Source organism: Pan paniscus, chromosome 4, assembly GCF_029289425.2.
Source record: "Pan paniscus chromosome 4, NHGRI_mPanPan1-v2.0_pri, whole genome shotgun sequence".
NCBI classification, from domain to species: domain Eukaryota; kingdom Metazoa; phylum Chordata; class Mammalia; order Primates; family Hominidae; genus Pan; species Pan paniscus.
The window spans coordinates 16,590,104-16,606,827 of record NC_073253.2 but is presented as its reverse complement, the minus strand read 5'-3'; the positions used below and the strand labels follow the sequence as shown (position 1 = coordinate 16,606,827).

Genomic DNA, 16,724 nt, shown 5'->3' with positions numbered 1-16,724 from the left:
GCTGGGAGCTTAATGATAAGACAAAATTAGAAGAGGATGGGAAAAATGTTTGGAAGCAAGGTTATTTAAGGCCTATGGCAAGAAAGCAACACATTGAAAGTGGTCAGAATAAAGAAGGCTATTGGAGGAGGTTCCTTTGGAGAAGTTTGGTCCCATAGAGACACCCAAGTTAGGCTGAAGAATTTGGCTGTGAATGAAACGGCAGTATGGAGCAGGTGGTTTGGAAACAAGCCATTTCCTAGCTTTGTGGAGCCATTTTCTTCTCATCAGGATATTCCTTTTTGCATTTAAGATCTTTAAGATCACAGTTGCTGGGTGCGGTGGCTCATGCTTGTAATCCCCGCACCTTGGGAGGCCAAGGCAGGCGGATCACCAGAGGTCAGGAGTTCAAATACCAGCCTGGCCAAAATGGTGAAACCCCTGTCTCTACTAAAATACAAAAATTAACCAGGTGTGGTGGCAGGCATCTGTAATCCCAGCTACTTGGGAGGCTGAGGCAGGAGATTTGCTTGAGTCCAGGAGGCAGAGGTTGCAGTGAGCCAAGATCGCGCCACTGCACTCCAGCCTGGGTGACAGAGTGAGACCCTGTCTCAAAAAGCAAAACAACAACAATAAAAAAAAAAACCCAAAAAACCCAATCCCCAAATCACAGTCTTATCACAAATGTATCCATGTAGAAAGCCTGCCAATGATACAGGGCACATTTCTCTTAAGGAGAGAAAGAGACCATGACATGATATTCCAATAATGCATCATTTATGTTTGAATATGAACATGTTTTCAAGCAGGTGAACTAAAGTTGAAAGCCAATGTTATTTAGTGATCTACATTTATGCCTATTTTCTGAGTATTTCATTTTGTGTAGAGAAGTTCAGTGAAAAGAATAAATGATTTCCTTGCCTATTAATGAATGGAAATAAGTTTAGTGGCTTCAGTGTCTTGGGTTCCATCAGATTTCTCAGAAACTCAAAAGAAAGTAAATTGCGTGGTCTCGACTCAGCAAACTGTGGACAGTGGTCAGTGCTATACACAATTAAGCTTGTGACTAGAGACTCATCCAGAGAATGGGAAAATAATTCTGTGAGAGAAGCACCCTCTCCCTCCAGCCTGGCAATGCTCCCCAGCAGAGAGCTTGCATCATTTAACAGCAGTGTCAGCTTATTGACCATCATAAACTTAAGTCTCACTGAAGCACGAATAAATAAATTAGTATCTTGAAAGCACATAACAGGAAAAGGACGTAGAAAATAGCTGCAGGATCAAGAGTGCCCTAAAGTACAGCGGTCTGGATAATGCAAGCGTTGAATCAGATCTTTCCCTGCTGCCTTGTTCCCCTAATAATAATATGGGCCCTCTGTACAGATGCCAATTCCACTGACCCACCAGTATTTGAAAAGGAGGTCATGGGGAGTTATTTCTGCCACTCTTTTAAAAAAATAATTCGCTTATGAGATGGAGGTGGAAATTCACAGATAATTGATAGGTATGGGTTATCTTTTGTAGGGCCTCAGAATAAAGCAATGCCAAGGACCCATTGTGGGGCTGGTCTTGTGCTATTGACCTTACTGGTCTTCCAGAAGGACTGCTCCCATGGGCTCTTGGGTGGGATGATAAATTTGCTAAATCAGGTTCACTGCACTTTCCTCTCACAAAGGAGTATATATGCCTGGAGTGGCTCCATTACTAGGCTCCATTTCCAGCACCTACCAATTGGCACTGTGTATTTTTTAAAGAATAACATTGAGGCTCCTTGCCTCCTTTCAAACTGTGAGAGAAAGTTTCTATTCAGTGTTCTAAATGCTATCTGCTTAGTTTAATAGGGTTGTAGTGACCATCATGGGTGTTTTACTGAAGTCCAAAGTATCCCAGAAAATGTATATTCCTCTCTTTTCTTATTAAATGGTGCACAGGAACAAGCTCATCATCATCCTTATTTTATTGCAAATTGGTCTGTTGAATTATTTATTCTTTCTTTATCCCTATTTCCCCGTCTTACCTTGAAGCCCTCTCCCTCCACCAAATGGCAAACATTCTGCCCGAAGACAGAAACCAAGTTGTTAGGAATGTGGCTAATTGGGTGTCTGGGGCAGTGTCATTTCCATACACTGATTTTCCCCGCACTTGAGCAGTTATACAGGAAGCAAATTGGCAATTAAAGTAACCACACAATCCTGTAGCTGACACTGTCTTCCAATTATTTCCATTATTCAGATGTGCTGCCAGAGCTTGCAAGGAGACAACCAGGTCAGCTTGCTCCAATTCTTCCCTTACTGGCAAATTCTTCCCAGGTGACTGTAACAGCAGGGAAGGACTACACAAACGGAGTTGAGCTTTCCAAATCTTCATCAGGCTCAGGAGGAGCTGCACAGGCTGTTGTCGGGACTGATTGTCATATGAAACTCCCTTGCTGGCGGATACTCCCTTCTTGTGCTATGGGATGCCCAGGTTCTTCCACAAGTACAGTTGTCAACAGGTGCCATCAGGGAGAGCTTCCGGCAAGAGGGGTGGAATGTGAAACTGCAATGCCACTGATCTAGCAAATCCCCATCTTCCTGGGTGCCTTTGCTGGGTGCAATAAATTACAGGCTCATTTCTCCCGCCATGGGCTGAGGGCCATCTTGATAGATGGTGAGGTGGGTCAGCAGCTGCCCAGAAATGGAGACTGTATCCAGGGAGTTGCACTGGGGAAGGGCAGGCTGCCTGGTCATTCAATCTGAGCTCTTCTGCAAAGGTTAGATGAGACATGGTTGAAGCAGTTGTTGCTAATGAAACACATTAATAAGGAGGCTGGAGGCATTCTGATTTGGTGTTTTGGCCTTGCTTAATTCCAAAGGGAAGCAGGCATTGCAGTAAAGTGATTCTTGATCTTCGTTATGATTCTTGTCTTCATTGGGGAGGTTCGATCCTGGCAAACTGGGTTGAGACTGGGCATGGATGGACAGGGTGAATGTGAATTAAAGTATATTTCAAAGCAGGTTGCATGTCCTTGTGGATTCACTGACATGGAGCTTCAGGTTCATTTTATGTCAGGTATTGTCCTGGGGGCAATGATTGGAGAGCACAGGTTTCATAGAGACTGTGGGGTCCCCAAAATTGAGCTCAAATGGCTTTCTGGCCAATGAGGTTAAAGAAAAGGATACTTGGAGGTGCAGAGTATGAGGCTGGTGTGTGTGTGTGTGTGTGAGTGTGTGTGTGCACACGCGCACATGCTGACGGCCGGGGAAGATGATTCCCATTCACCCAGGTCTCCCAGTTCCCAGGCTAGGATGGCTACACACCTTTGAGACTAAGTACTGAGATATGGCTTTTGCTTGTATTTCAGGCCTGGCCCAGAGAAAGAGATGAAAGCTGACACGCAGCTCTCAGAATCACCCTTGCTGTCAGGTTTGGCTTCTGGAGCTGATGGGAATCTGAGAGACGTCAGGGTAGAAGCCGCCTGTCTTGGTGAGCTTCCCGTGCTCATCTGGCTTTGGGAAAGACTCTCAGCCTCATTTGCTTATCCTCCATCACGGGCCAAGCACTTGGTTTGGGAATAAGGGGCCCTTGGCACTTACTGTTGTGTTCTTGGCCTTTGGGGCCTTGGCCAAGAGTCAGGTGGAAAGAGTTCCACCCTAACATCCTCTCCTATGCTTCCTTCCAGAGCAGGGGATGGGAGACTATGGGGAGAAAAAGGCTCCTTAGGGATTTACTTCATGTTAAAAAATATTTACTAGGCATTTAACAGGTACGCAGAAATTTACCAGCGGCTGAAGTGGGTAATAGGGATGTATCAATTAACTAATAAACTAATTAATTAGACAAATGTATTAGACATTGACTGTGGGTCAGGCACTGTGCTGAGCATTGGGGATATAGCAATTTAAAAAAAAAAGCCATGGCCAGGCACGGTGGCTCACACCTGTAATCCCAGCACTTTGGGAGGCCAAGGCGGGCAGATCACCTGAGGTCAGGAATTTGAGACCAGCCTGGCCACCATGGTGATACCCTGTCTCTACTAAAATACACAAAAGAATTAGCTGGGCATGGTGGCATGCATCTGTAATCCCAGCTACTCAGGAAGCTGAGGCATGAGGAGAATCGTTTGAACCCGGGAGGTGGAGTTTGCAGTGAGCCAAGATGGTGCCACTGCACTCCAGCCTGGGTAACAGGGTGATACCCTGTCTCAAAAAAAAAAAAAAAAAAAAAAAGACAACAAAAACACACACACACAAAACAAACAAAAAAACCCAAAAGCCCAAATTCATACCCTCACAGAGCTTACTGTATAGTGGGGGAGACTCAAAATAAACAAAATGGATATGTTACGTAAGGAAAGCATAGTGGGTAGGACTGTGCACACTCCAGGCCGACCTCCTGGTGTTTCAGTCCTGGCTCCACTGCTTGGCCATTTTGTAATCTTGGGCAAGCTACTTAATTTCTCTGTGGCTCGGTTTCCTCATCTGTGAAATGGGATCAACAGGTGACTCACTCTGCCATGCTGCTGTGAGGGTTAAATGAAATAGTGCATGCAAAGCTCTTAGAACAGGTCCAGCATGCAGCGAGCCTTCCAGAAGGGTTTGCTGTGATTTTGTTGACATTAGATGGTGAGAAGTGCTCTAGAGATAAATGGAAGGAAAGGATCGAGGAGTAGGGGGTAGTTTAAGTTTCAGATAGGGCCATCAGGGAAGGTATCATTGAGAGGGGGTCATTGGAGCCAGGACTGAGGAGGTCAGAAATTTGAGGCTGCTTTGGGGAAGAGTCCACCAAGTAGAGGTAGCTGCTAGGGCAAACACCCTTACTCAGAGGAGGTGAGGAATATTAGGAAAAACAGCAAGAAGCCCATGTGGCTGGGGTGGGAAACAGGAGGGTGTGAAGGTGAAGGGATTGGTGGAGACAAGTCATGTAGGACCTTGTCTGTCACTGTAAAGGCAGATATCTGGAAAGATCTCCTGACCTTAATAAGTTGATCGCTTTCTTGGCAAAGGTGACAGCTTAGAGGCTATGGTTGACAATATTCCTGGGGTTTTATATTCGAAGTCTGGGAGATGTCATTAAAAATTTTCCCTCCTAGGTCTTGATATTTGATCTACTATTATGTGATGGGTGGGATAAGTCCTTGAGTTTCCTACCGAGTCTATTCTTTTTCTATGAACCATCATTTAACCTAAATAAGGAGAAAAGATAAAAGAAAAAAAATTGCCCATGATTCTATCACCTTGGTAATATAACTGTCATGATTTTACAACATTTCAGACTGAAACCTTTTAAATAAAATGGGGATGATAATATCTGCTTGCAAGGTTGCTGATGATGGACTAAATGTTGTTTAACTGTGAATGGGGGTGGAGTGGACACTGGCCACACCCCTTTGGAATCTCCATATGCACAGGCTGGAGGCTGGGCACTTCTAGAGGACGAGAGACATCCATTCTGTGCTGCCACTGATCCAACTTCAGGGCCAACAGTGGAGATGGAAGTTGGGGAAATAATTGGACAAATCATGTGAGGTTAAAGCTTCATGACTTGGTAAACAATTGCCTAAAGGAAGGTGGGAGAATAAAGCAAAGAAAACTCCAAGGTTTTGGTTATGGGCTCCTGGGAAATAGTGAATTTATAACAGAGACAGGAAAATCAGGAAAAAAAAAAAAACCCTGAATTGTGTGTTCCATTTTGGATGTGCAGAGTTGAGGAGACTAAAGCAGTGTTTCTTAACTCTGGGACACATTGGAATTTCCTAAATTGTTAAAAAATGTGGATGACTAGGCCCCACTCTGACCTACTAAATCAGTAGTTCTGGGGTGGAGCCAGGGTACTGGTATTTTATAAAAGCTACAGTAATTGCAATGTGTAATCAGGGGTGAGGACGTTTGCATTGGAAAATAAATTCAGGTGCTGATGCTCTCAAGAAATGTAAGAGCTAGGGAGAAATATCTGGGAGTTGGTTGCACAGAGGCCATTGGACAAGAAGGCTGAGAAAGAATAAATTAAAAAAATAAGAGAGGCCTATCACTGTCTCAAAGAAAATTGGGGCAAATGGTATGAACAGATCCACACAAATCCTTCCACAATTGTGGGAAATCTGCTCAAAATCTATGCTATGGTCACAAAAGAAATAAAGGAAGAAGTGCAGGATTGAAAGTTGGGAAATTTGGGTTTTACTCACAGTTGGTACTTGTGGTGTGATCGTAACCATTCATTCCACTAACATTTATTGAGCACCTATTATGTGTATGGCATTATCCTAATAGCAATGAACAAAACTAGTCAAAAATTCTTGCCCTCCTTGAGCTTACATTTTAGTTAAAGGGATTGGACTAGATTGACCCTTACACTCCATCTTGCAATTCTCCAGTGTGCCCAGAAATTGTGATAACAGGGATAAGAGTAACAGTGCAGATCTCCTTGCCTTCCAGGACCACTCTACCCCTCTCTGCATTTCAGAAGGTGATCTACATGGTCTGATCAATGGGTCTCTTGTCCTCTGGCTTCTGGGTTGCTTTGACCAACGAGAGTGCAGGCATTGCTAGGAGACTGAAGGGTGGGAAGAGAAGGAAGGCATTCATTCCTTAAGCTCTCTCTGTGTCTGCCAGGTTACCACAGGTCTGCTGTATCCCTCTACTGAAGGTCACCTGTATCCCCCTACTGAAGGTCACCATTCCTGGCAGGTGGCCCTCATCACTTCCTGTCAGGAATCTCATAACTGTTTCTTCCCCTTTCCCATTTTAGGTCTTAGAGTGATATAACTTTGTCCATTGTTGCTTTCCATAAACTCTACCCATATCCTTGTGAACGGACCCTTTGCTAAGCTCTTCCAATGCACTGGTTTGAGTATGCCATTTGTTTCCTGCTGGGCCCCGAATGATTCGTTTTAATGACTGCCCCAAAACGTGCACTTAATTCTAAACATTTTTGAGTAATGCTAACATCACGGGAGTAAGTGAAAGCTTGCTGAAATGCTTCAGTGTGAGCTGATAAAGCAGCCTTTTCCCTTTGTGTTCCTTCACTGGACACAGGATTAAGGGCACGCCTTACAGATCTCCACACCTGTAAGTTTTGGGAATCATGGAGGCTGACTATGAATAGAATGCTTTTGGCTCTTGGAAGACTTCCAGCAGGGCTTAGGCACTGACCATACTTCTGAGCCTTTTATGCTCTGTGAAATGTGTTTTTCTCAGCATCTCCAGCTCCAGGCAACACGGATCATGATAGATCTGGATGGAGATACTGTCAGGGGAGGACAAGCACTGAGAAGGGTTATACATTCCTAAAAGCATGGGAAATAGCTGCCAATCACCCTGAAGTAAGAGGCGAAGAGACTGCTTGCAGAAAAGCACATGGCTGCAGTGCAGGCCAGTGGATGATCAAAGCCATCTCCTCTTCACGTTTCTTGTCTTCAGGGATTCAAGAGAGCAAAGAACGAACCCCAGCCCTACAGAGAGGCCATCTGAAACTGCGTCTTGGAGGCTTTGTATTAAAATCTTTAAGTTAATGTTGAAGAACCACCAACATATTGTTCTCCTTACCATGACATCAGCCATACCTCACAAACATCCCAAATGTGTTGGATAGTGCTGTGTGTCAGCAATCAGCAGTTGCCGGCAATTGCACAAGTCAGCCTCTAACATCAACTAGGGAGAAAGCCAGGGAACAAACCGAAGGTGAGATTCCAGTTTTTGTTTTTGTTTTCCTCTTTTCTCAAGAACAGGGCAGGAGAAGCTCATGAAATGGATGGACAACTTATCTTGGTTTGTCCAGAACTTTCCTGATTTTGGTGGTGAAAGTCCTGGTTCTCTGAAGGTGGATAGTTGGTTGCTGACAGATGTGATATCAATGGCTGTGTGTTGATTGCTCTTAAATATGCATACTTGGATACTGATTTGTTTTCTTTATGGTAATGTGTGACTGGATGGCTTACACTCATTCTTAGTATATCTTCACAATGCAGTGGGATGTTTTCTAGTGGCAAATTTGAAATGAGACCTTTTAATCCTGGATTGGAGAAACTTCATGACAAGAAGGCATAATTTGTCTTTCCATGAAGGATCTAATGAAATACTTTAAAAAGATCGACAAAACGTACGAATGGCTGATACAACTTTTAAACTATTAATTTGTAGACTTTTTTTTCACCAGTTGATATTGTTTGGGGTTTATTTACTGGGTCTTTATAGATGTCAATTAAAAAGTATTGCTAATATTCTTTTTTGTCTCCTAAGAATCTTTTTCAATTCCAAAGCAGAATTTATTTCAAAATCAATTAATATTTTTCTTCCTTTGCTCACTTCAAAAGTTACATGAAAGTGTGGAAAGTGGAATCTGGCTTGACTTTCCCCGTGAGGGGAAAACAAACAAGAAACAAAATATCCTGGAACGCGATGATGCTGGTGTTGGTGAGGGAAAAGAACTCTTCAGTGAGAGGCAGAGAGAAGTGCCTCTCTAAATGCAGGGGAGAAGCACCATTGGTCTCTCCATCCCAACCGTGGCTGCAGGATGGAAGCACTTGGTGCCTGGGCCCCACCACTGGAGACCCCGATATGATTCTTCTGGGGGTTGCTTGAGCTACTCCCCGGCAACATCGCCTGGGCAAATTATTTTATTTTTTTGAGACGGAGTCTTGCTCTGTCACCCAGGCTGGAGTGCAGTGGTAGCATCTCAGCTCACTGCAAGCTCCGCCTCTCCCGGGTTCACACCATTCTCATGCCTCAGCCTCCTGAGTAGCTGTTCTAAGCATTGATCTCCACCTGATGCTAGATGAAGATTTCTCAAATCCTCATTCAGAGAAGCAGTTGAATGGCATTGGAGGGAAAAGTCGCTCGTACTCCTAAATCTTGATATTAAAAAAAGACAAATTGTGAGAGCTGACAGGCCATAAAATCATTTAATCCAATCCTTCCCTTTACAGATAAAGAAACAAGACACAAATATTTTGAGTGCACAGCTGTTTGACAGAAGAGCCCAGAATAGAGACTTTTCTACTGAGTCATGACAAGAGGGAAGAGAAAGATAAAGTCAAAAAGGAAGAGAAAATGATGAGGTTGAGGAAGCTTGTGTTAATAATTCATTCTCTATTTGTGTTGTTCAGAATTTGAGAATGGTTTTGGATAAATTATTCATGGCGGAAGGTAAAGAAAACATCAGATGCCATAGTACATCTGATCTGACCCTTTTGAGAAGCACAATTTCCTGGGTCCAGTGCAGTATAATGAAATTAGTCCATCAAGGATCTTTGAATATATTCACTGATCATCCTCTGTAGACATCCTGACATAGCCTAGAAAATAAAGTCAGCATCCTCCTCAAGTGATTATTATGCATCCACTTGCAAAATAAGCCTGAAGAAATGTCTGCTTCCTGAAGTTGGCTGATTACTCCTCTCTGACACATTGGCTAGGTGAATATGAAACACTGGGTTTCTGTACATGACAAAAACAAGAGACTGTGCCTCCCAGGGTGAGAGGATATTGGTGAAAATAAGGTAGGGACTCATTCCTGATGATTGTACTGTTTCAGCACCTAGTACACTCCCATATAATTTGTAGGGACTTACAAAAAGTCTTGATGAATGAAGGGTGAGTGAGTGAGTGAATTAATGAATGAAAGCTACTGGCTGCTTTCAAACTACAGAATATAAATCTCCCAGCAATATAGAGCAAGATTATCTGAAGTGCTGGACGCATATTTTGCCTTCTTTTTCTTCTGAGGCTCTTTTTCTTGGAAGATGTGGACTGTATTTGAGAGAGAAGAAAGCCAACTTCAAGTTCTATCAGATAAAAATTGTGTATGTAGCTCCTCCATTGCTTGGGTAAGGTCAGGAGTCCACCAAAGGGCTATGTGCCAAAGACGTGGATTAAAATCTTGAAAACAAGTTTTAAGTCTTTTAATAAATAGAAATCTTAATGAGAGAGTACAAATCATTTAACTCAGGTAGCTGGTTGGGCATGATGTCTTGAATAGAGGTGCATATTTTTTCCTTTTGACTTTTATGACATTTATCTTTTAGGTTGCCCAAACTAAATAAAAGAATTCCAAAGAGCATTTTTGGATTTCTGCCCAAGAAGATGCCCAAAGATCTGGTATAAAAGAATGGAACAATATCTTGGGGTTGAGTGAATTATATATATATATGTACACACATACATATTTAGAAATGAATAGACAGACAAATATCTATGCATAATAATATCACAAAGCTAGCAGAGTGTCATCTTCCAAAAGGTAAAATGGAAAATAAGCAATAGGGAAGTGTGCAATTTCTGAAATGGAGCAGGAGTTATATTTTATTTCTATGTCTCCATAACAAATGGAGGTAGACTTCAGCTTTTTCACTTCGGCCTCTGTGTCCATCCCTCCCCCAATCCTACCTCAACCTCATTCCTTATTGCCCCGACCAAGTCAATGAATTTGTGAATATTGGGTTGGAACTCAGCCAGGAATATCTGAAAATGCTGTCTCACGTTGCCTGAATCCATAAGGAGGAAATTATTCAGACGATTGATGCTCCTTAGGGCAGAACATTAAATTGATCCTTTGGCAGGGAAAACCTCATGGAACTTAACACAGCAATTCCCATAAATATCAATGTGATTATCAACCAGATTGGGACTTACCTATTTCTCAGAACTAGACAAGAAGGATACATGAGTACGTGTTTGTGTAGTTGTTATATTTAATATGTGTGTATCTTGACATGCTCAAACCTATTATTATATAAATCACACTAATGAAACTGCTTTGTCAAGCATGCAGTGTGCTTGATGAAACAATTCCATTGTTAAGACTTATTTTCAAGTACCTGCCTTTCAAATAAAATTATCCTCTGGACTCACATTTCTTCTAGTTTTCCTAGCTAAGTGGAATTTTCTTCTAAACAGAAAGTTTTATTTCAGTCCCTTCTGTGACTGTTACTGTATTTTAATGACAAGCTTGCAGAAAATATTTTTTAAATGATTGCTTTCTTATTATGAACTGAAAACATTTCTTAAAACTTGTTCTCTCCCCAGGATGATATTTTTTGCATTCATTTGTTCCGTCATGCCCTCATCTGTTCTGTCATTCAGTAAATGTTTACTGAGTGCCTGCTTTGTGCCATATCCAGGGTTCTAGGAATTGAGTGTTCATTAGTGATGAAAGCAGACACAGTAATGATTAAAAAAAAATGCAATAGAGCAGTTCAATAGGCGATAGGAGCACTGAGTAAGAGGGACATTGCAGGGTTGCCAGGACAGGCCTCTCTGCTGACATAACATTTGATTAGGGACCTGAATGAAATAAGAAATGAACCGAGCAGATATCTGAGGAGAGAAGGCTCCAGGCTGACCGAACAATGTGTGCAAAGACCTTGGAGAGAGAACACGATGGACGTTTCTAAATAAAACATCTACTCTTCATCTCTTGAAAATGTATTTAAAAAATAACTCTCTGAATTTTTTGCCATATGAAATTTAATTGCATCCTGATTTTGAATAGAACTCCTGTTCCATTGACCATTAATTTTGGTAAGTGTGGCCGTTTCAGGGCATGAGTAATGGATATTCCAAATTTGGAGAGAGAAGCGATAGATGAGAACGTTGGCACGCTCTTGCCTGGCAAAGCTTATCACTGGAACAAAGAGATGAATAATTAAAGGATACACAAAAATGGTTCCATGAGGGGGTTTTGAAAATGTTTCATATGAAAATAATTAAAATAACACTTTCCCCCAATCATTATCAAGCATTTAAAGATTTGGCTTGTGAGATATGTCACAGGGTTTTGGGAAAGGCTATGCTCATCCCCAACCACTAGCAAATGAGCTAGCTGTTCATTTTACTCTGTGGATTTGTGTGTTTGTCAACCAAATAAAAGGCAACATCATAACCCACTTTTAGTGGTCAGAATTTTACAGGTGGCTCTCTATGCAGATATGCCACAGGAAAGAAAACTGGATGGATTCAGATTGCATCAATCCCAAGACCAAGTTTATGTAGAGGGAACAGCTGGCTGCTGTGTGGCTAAACTAAGTGGTTGAGTTTGTCATATCTCATCCACTCTAGCTGTGACTGCACATGCAAGCAGCTGAAACAACCCAACCATTGTCCTCTTGGGGCAGTTACCCTTGTCCCTCTCGTCATCACAGCCGTCACTCTTTCTCCTTTCTTAAAGATTTTATCTCCTGGCTTACTCTCTCTGATTCTACTGTCTTAATTCTTGGGGATTTCAATACCTATGTATCCTTGCAGTTCCTTTAGCTTCACCTGTTATTGAACTTGTCCTCCTCCATCTCAGCCCCTCACTCCTTCTTTGTCATTTAATAAGACAAACTCTGCATCTCTCCCACCTCCTACCTTTAGAACTCTTGCCTCTAGTATCCTATTTTTTATTCTTTTTTTTGAGATGAAGTCTTGCTCTGTCACCCAGGCTGGAGTACAGTGGCGTGATCTCAGCTCACTGCAACCTCCACCTCCCAGGTTCAATCGATTCTCCTGCCTCAGCCTCCCAAGTAGCTGGTATTACAGGTGCCCACCACCACACCCAGCTAATTTTTGTATTTTTAGTAGAGATGGGGTTTCACCATGTTGGCCAGACTGGTCTCAAACTCCTGACCTCAAGTGATCCGCCCACCATGGCCTCCCAAAGTACTGGGATTATAGGCATGAGCCACCACACCCAGCTAGTATGCTGATTTTGAAAATCCAACAATTCCACTACCTGCAAGGGTCCTAACATCATTTCACTGTCCCTCACTTCTCTCATGTCCTCACTTCTTAAAGGTAAGGACTCAATCCTTAACCTCCAGGGTCATTCATTAAAATCTCTTCTTTGCCTATATATTCAAATTCCCTGCCTTTTTTTGATTAGTGGAATTTCCTGGCCTTCCTGAACGCTGGAAAATACACAGTGATATGCACAGGTCTCACTCTAACATCACATTTGCTAACATCAAATCAGCCCATGCATGCTGCTTGGCAATCATGCTGTTTTCTGAGATCTTCATCCTCTGTCTCTCCAGAGGACAATTCCATTCTTTCTCCTCTCTTCTCAGACCTCCAAATCTCAGCTGATGCCCTCTTTCCTATTTTTAAGAAAAAATTTGAAAAACCAGAAAGGAAATTCCATAAGCTCTCATCATTGTACCTACCCACTTACCTGTGTCTGTGCCCACGTAATCTCCCTTCTCTCACCCTTATCAGGGGTGAACAAACTCTCCATGAATAGCCTATCCATTGCTATCCAACAACAATGTTGAACATCGCTCCAACAATTTTAAACCTTCTCTAATACATGGACAATTTCTACCAATCATATCCACCAGTATACAAACTGCTTCTATTTACCATTATTAGATAAAAAGAAAAAAAACATCTTTGACCCCATTTCATCTTCCAGTTATTTCCTTATTTCTTGACTCCCCATTATAACAAAATTTCTTGACTGCTTTGTTTATGCTCTCCATCTCCAATTTTACTCCTCCAATTGAATAGACTTCAGCCAGGTTTTCACTCCTAGGAAGGCACCAAAATTACTCCTACCAAGATCATCAGTGACATCAACATTGGTAAGTCCAGTGGTCCTTTCTGATGGTTATATAACTTGATTTTCAGGATTTGGCACAGATGATTTCTCTCTCCTCTTGAAACACATTCTTCACTTGGTTTCTAGGACACCTCATTTGCCTGGTTCCCTCCTTCTCAGGACCCTTTTTCAGCTCTTCATCTTCCATCTCTGAATATTGAAGTATCCTCATGCTCAGTTCTGGTACTCAGCATTTCTACTTATACTCACCACTTAGGCAATTTCCACGCCTCATCGTGTTACCAAAACACGAGGTGTTCAGTCTAGGTCCCATTGCTTGCCACACGGAAAGCCATTCACTGAGACAAGAAGTATTGCCAGGGAAGAATGTTTTTATCTGGGTGCTGCAGCTGAGGAGAACAGGAGATGAAATACATCTCCTCAACTGACTATAAAACTAGAAGTTTATAGATAAGATGAGAAATGTAAGCATGTGTAGGAAGACAGGAATTAGAGGGGTAAGGAGAAAGGGTTGTCTACTGACAACTGATTGTAATAAGAATTTCCAAACCAGTGCAACATTTGTACACATTTTGTTTTCAAATACACACTTGAAGGCCCAACAGTGATAAAAGGTTTAGAATAAAAAACCACTAGAAAGTCTCACTTCTTTGCTTACTATTTAATCCAAGTGAAGGTCGTTTAATTTTAAAAATAGTGAACACAACTAACATAATTTGGAGCAATCCTAATCAATATAATTTTCTGAAGGACAAGGCCACTCTTTCTTGAACATTAGAACTTTGTACCCATATCACAATTTTCCTCATTACCTAAAGTCTGAGACCAACTCAAATTATTGATTGAATTGAACTACCTTCAAAATAAACACCATTTACACATTTCTACTCTCGCCTACTTTCCTAAATAACAATGAGATTCCAGAACCCTCACCCATCATGATTGTCTCACCAACAACCTGCTTTCTGTTGACCAACTCCTCTTCCTTATCCTTCCCTAATTCCTATTTTTCCCACACATGATTACATTTCTTCCTTGCTCTGTAAACCTCTAATTTTAGTTGGCTGCAGAGATAAATTTGAGACTGATCTTTCCTCTTGTCAGCTGCCACACCCAAATAAAACCTTCTTTCCTGGCAATGCCTGTTGTCTCAGTGATTGGCTTTCCGTGAGGTGAGCAACAGGGCCTAGACAAAATCCTTGGTGTTTTGGTAACAGTGGTTTAAAATGTTGCCTCTCTCAGGGGTGTATAACCTTTTCTATATGATGAACCCCCTTGGCAGACTGGTAAAACCTATGAACTCCCTTCTCAGAATAACATTTTAAAATAAAATACAGTATATAGGATTTAAAAGGAAACCAATTATATTAATATATATATCTTTACTTGCCTCAAATTCCTGGTTTTCCTACACTGCTGCTCTGTACTTGGGAAAATTGCCTTACTGGCCCTGTTCAGTGCCAAATTGGTCATAGGGAAAGATTCTCATTTCTTATTTCATCTATATGCAATTTTTCCAAGACTGTACTCTCTATTCAGGAGGAACTAAACATTCCTCTGCCCGAACTGCTCTGCTGCAGTCTTTCTGTTTTCAGTTAGTATCATTCTACCAGGCTGGGTGCTAAGATCACACACCCTGCAGTCTCAAGACCTGAATCTGACCCAGGGGTAAATCCTGGTGGCTCTCTCTATCTTCAAATTATATAGAGAATCTGGCCACATTTCACCACTCTAATGCCACCATCATCTCTTCCTTGGATTGTTGTAAGAGCCTCTTAACTGTTGCCTACTTGAGTCTATTCTCAGCATGGCAACCAGAGGGATCCTGTTAAAATGTGGGTCATGTCATGACACTCCACTATTAAAAGTCATCCTAAGCCTTCTCATCCCCTCAGAGTAAAAATAAAAACCCTCCCTTGTGACTACACAGTACTCCTTCATCACCTCTGATCTTCCTCTACTTCCCTCCCCTAATTTGGTCCCTCCTGCTGTATTAGCCCCACTCTATTCTTTCAAGCCAGCAGCCATTCTTCTGCCTCAGTGCCTTTGCATTTACCTTTCCTCTTTTTCACATTTACATTTCCTTCTGATATTTATATGGCTTGGTCCTCAAATTCCTTCAGGTTTTACACAAATACCATTTTCTCACCACAAACCCCTCTTAGTCATCAACTAAATATTCCTTTTGCCTACTTTCTTTTCTTTCCTTGACCATTATCATGATCTCCCAGACTATTTATTTTGCTCATTCAACCTGCTTATTTTTGTCTCCACTACTAAAATACAATCTTCTTCACAGAAAGTATTTTTCTTTTTTCATTCATTATTTGATGTGGTTTGGATCAGTGTCCCTGCCCAAATCTCATGTCAAATTGTAATAAGGTTAGAAGTGAGGCCTGCTGGGAGGTGACGATCATGGGGATGGTTTCTCACAAATAGGTTAGTGCCATCGCCTTTAGTACTGCAGAGTGTGAGTGAGTTATCATGAGATCTGGTTGATTAAAAGTGTGTGGCACCCCTCCAACCCCCTCTTGGTCCTGCTCCTGCCATGTAAGAGTCTGGCTCCTACTTTACTTTCTGCCATGAGTAAAAGCTCCTTGAGGCCTCCCCAGAAGCAGATGCTTCCATGCTTCCTATAAAGCTTGCAGAAGCTTGAGCCACTTAAACCTTTTTTCTTTATAAATCACCCAGTCTCAGGTATTTTATTATTGCAATGTGAAAACAGACTAATACACTATTGTGTACCAACCACCTAGTAAGCTTTTGATAAACATTTGTTGAATAAATCCATGGATGTGTTGTCTTATAGAAATACAATGTGAACCCCATGTGTAGTTTAAAATTTTCTAGTAGCCACATTAAAAATAGAACACATATGAGATTGACTTTAATAACATAGTCTACTTTACTTAACATAGCCATATTATGTCTTTACAATCCAGTGGGTATTTGACACATATAGCATATTTTAATTCACAGAAATGCTTGATAGATACATGGAGTTAGTAGCTACTGAATTTGGACAGTGCAAATCCAGAGGGATTGTTTTTATGACTAGTGTCACGATTAAGTAGGCTGTGGGTTGGATTGCCTGATTTTGAATTTAGATCCTCAAACATACACACACACATGCACACAGACATGATATTTTACTCTCTCCAAGTCAGTTGGAAGTAATATTAGTAGCTACTTTATAAAAGTGTTTTTATAATTAGAAGACATAATTTAGGTGA

The 16,724-nt window shown here is 41.6% G+C and overlaps 1 long non-coding RNA gene across 1 annotated transcript in view; it reads left to right on the top strand.

The window, feature by feature from the left end:
• LOC129397732 (uncharacterized) overlaps window positions 1–8,179 on the top strand; it is a 74,530-nt gene extending 66,351 nt beyond the window's left edge. Inside the window, exon 4 of the long non-coding RNA XR_008625323.2 lies at window positions 3,323–8,179. This is a non-coding gene — a long non-coding RNA (uncharacterized LOC129397732). The remainder of the gene's footprint in view (window positions 1–3,322) is intronic.
• The last annotated feature ends 8,545 nt before the right edge of the window (window positions 8,180–16,724 follow it).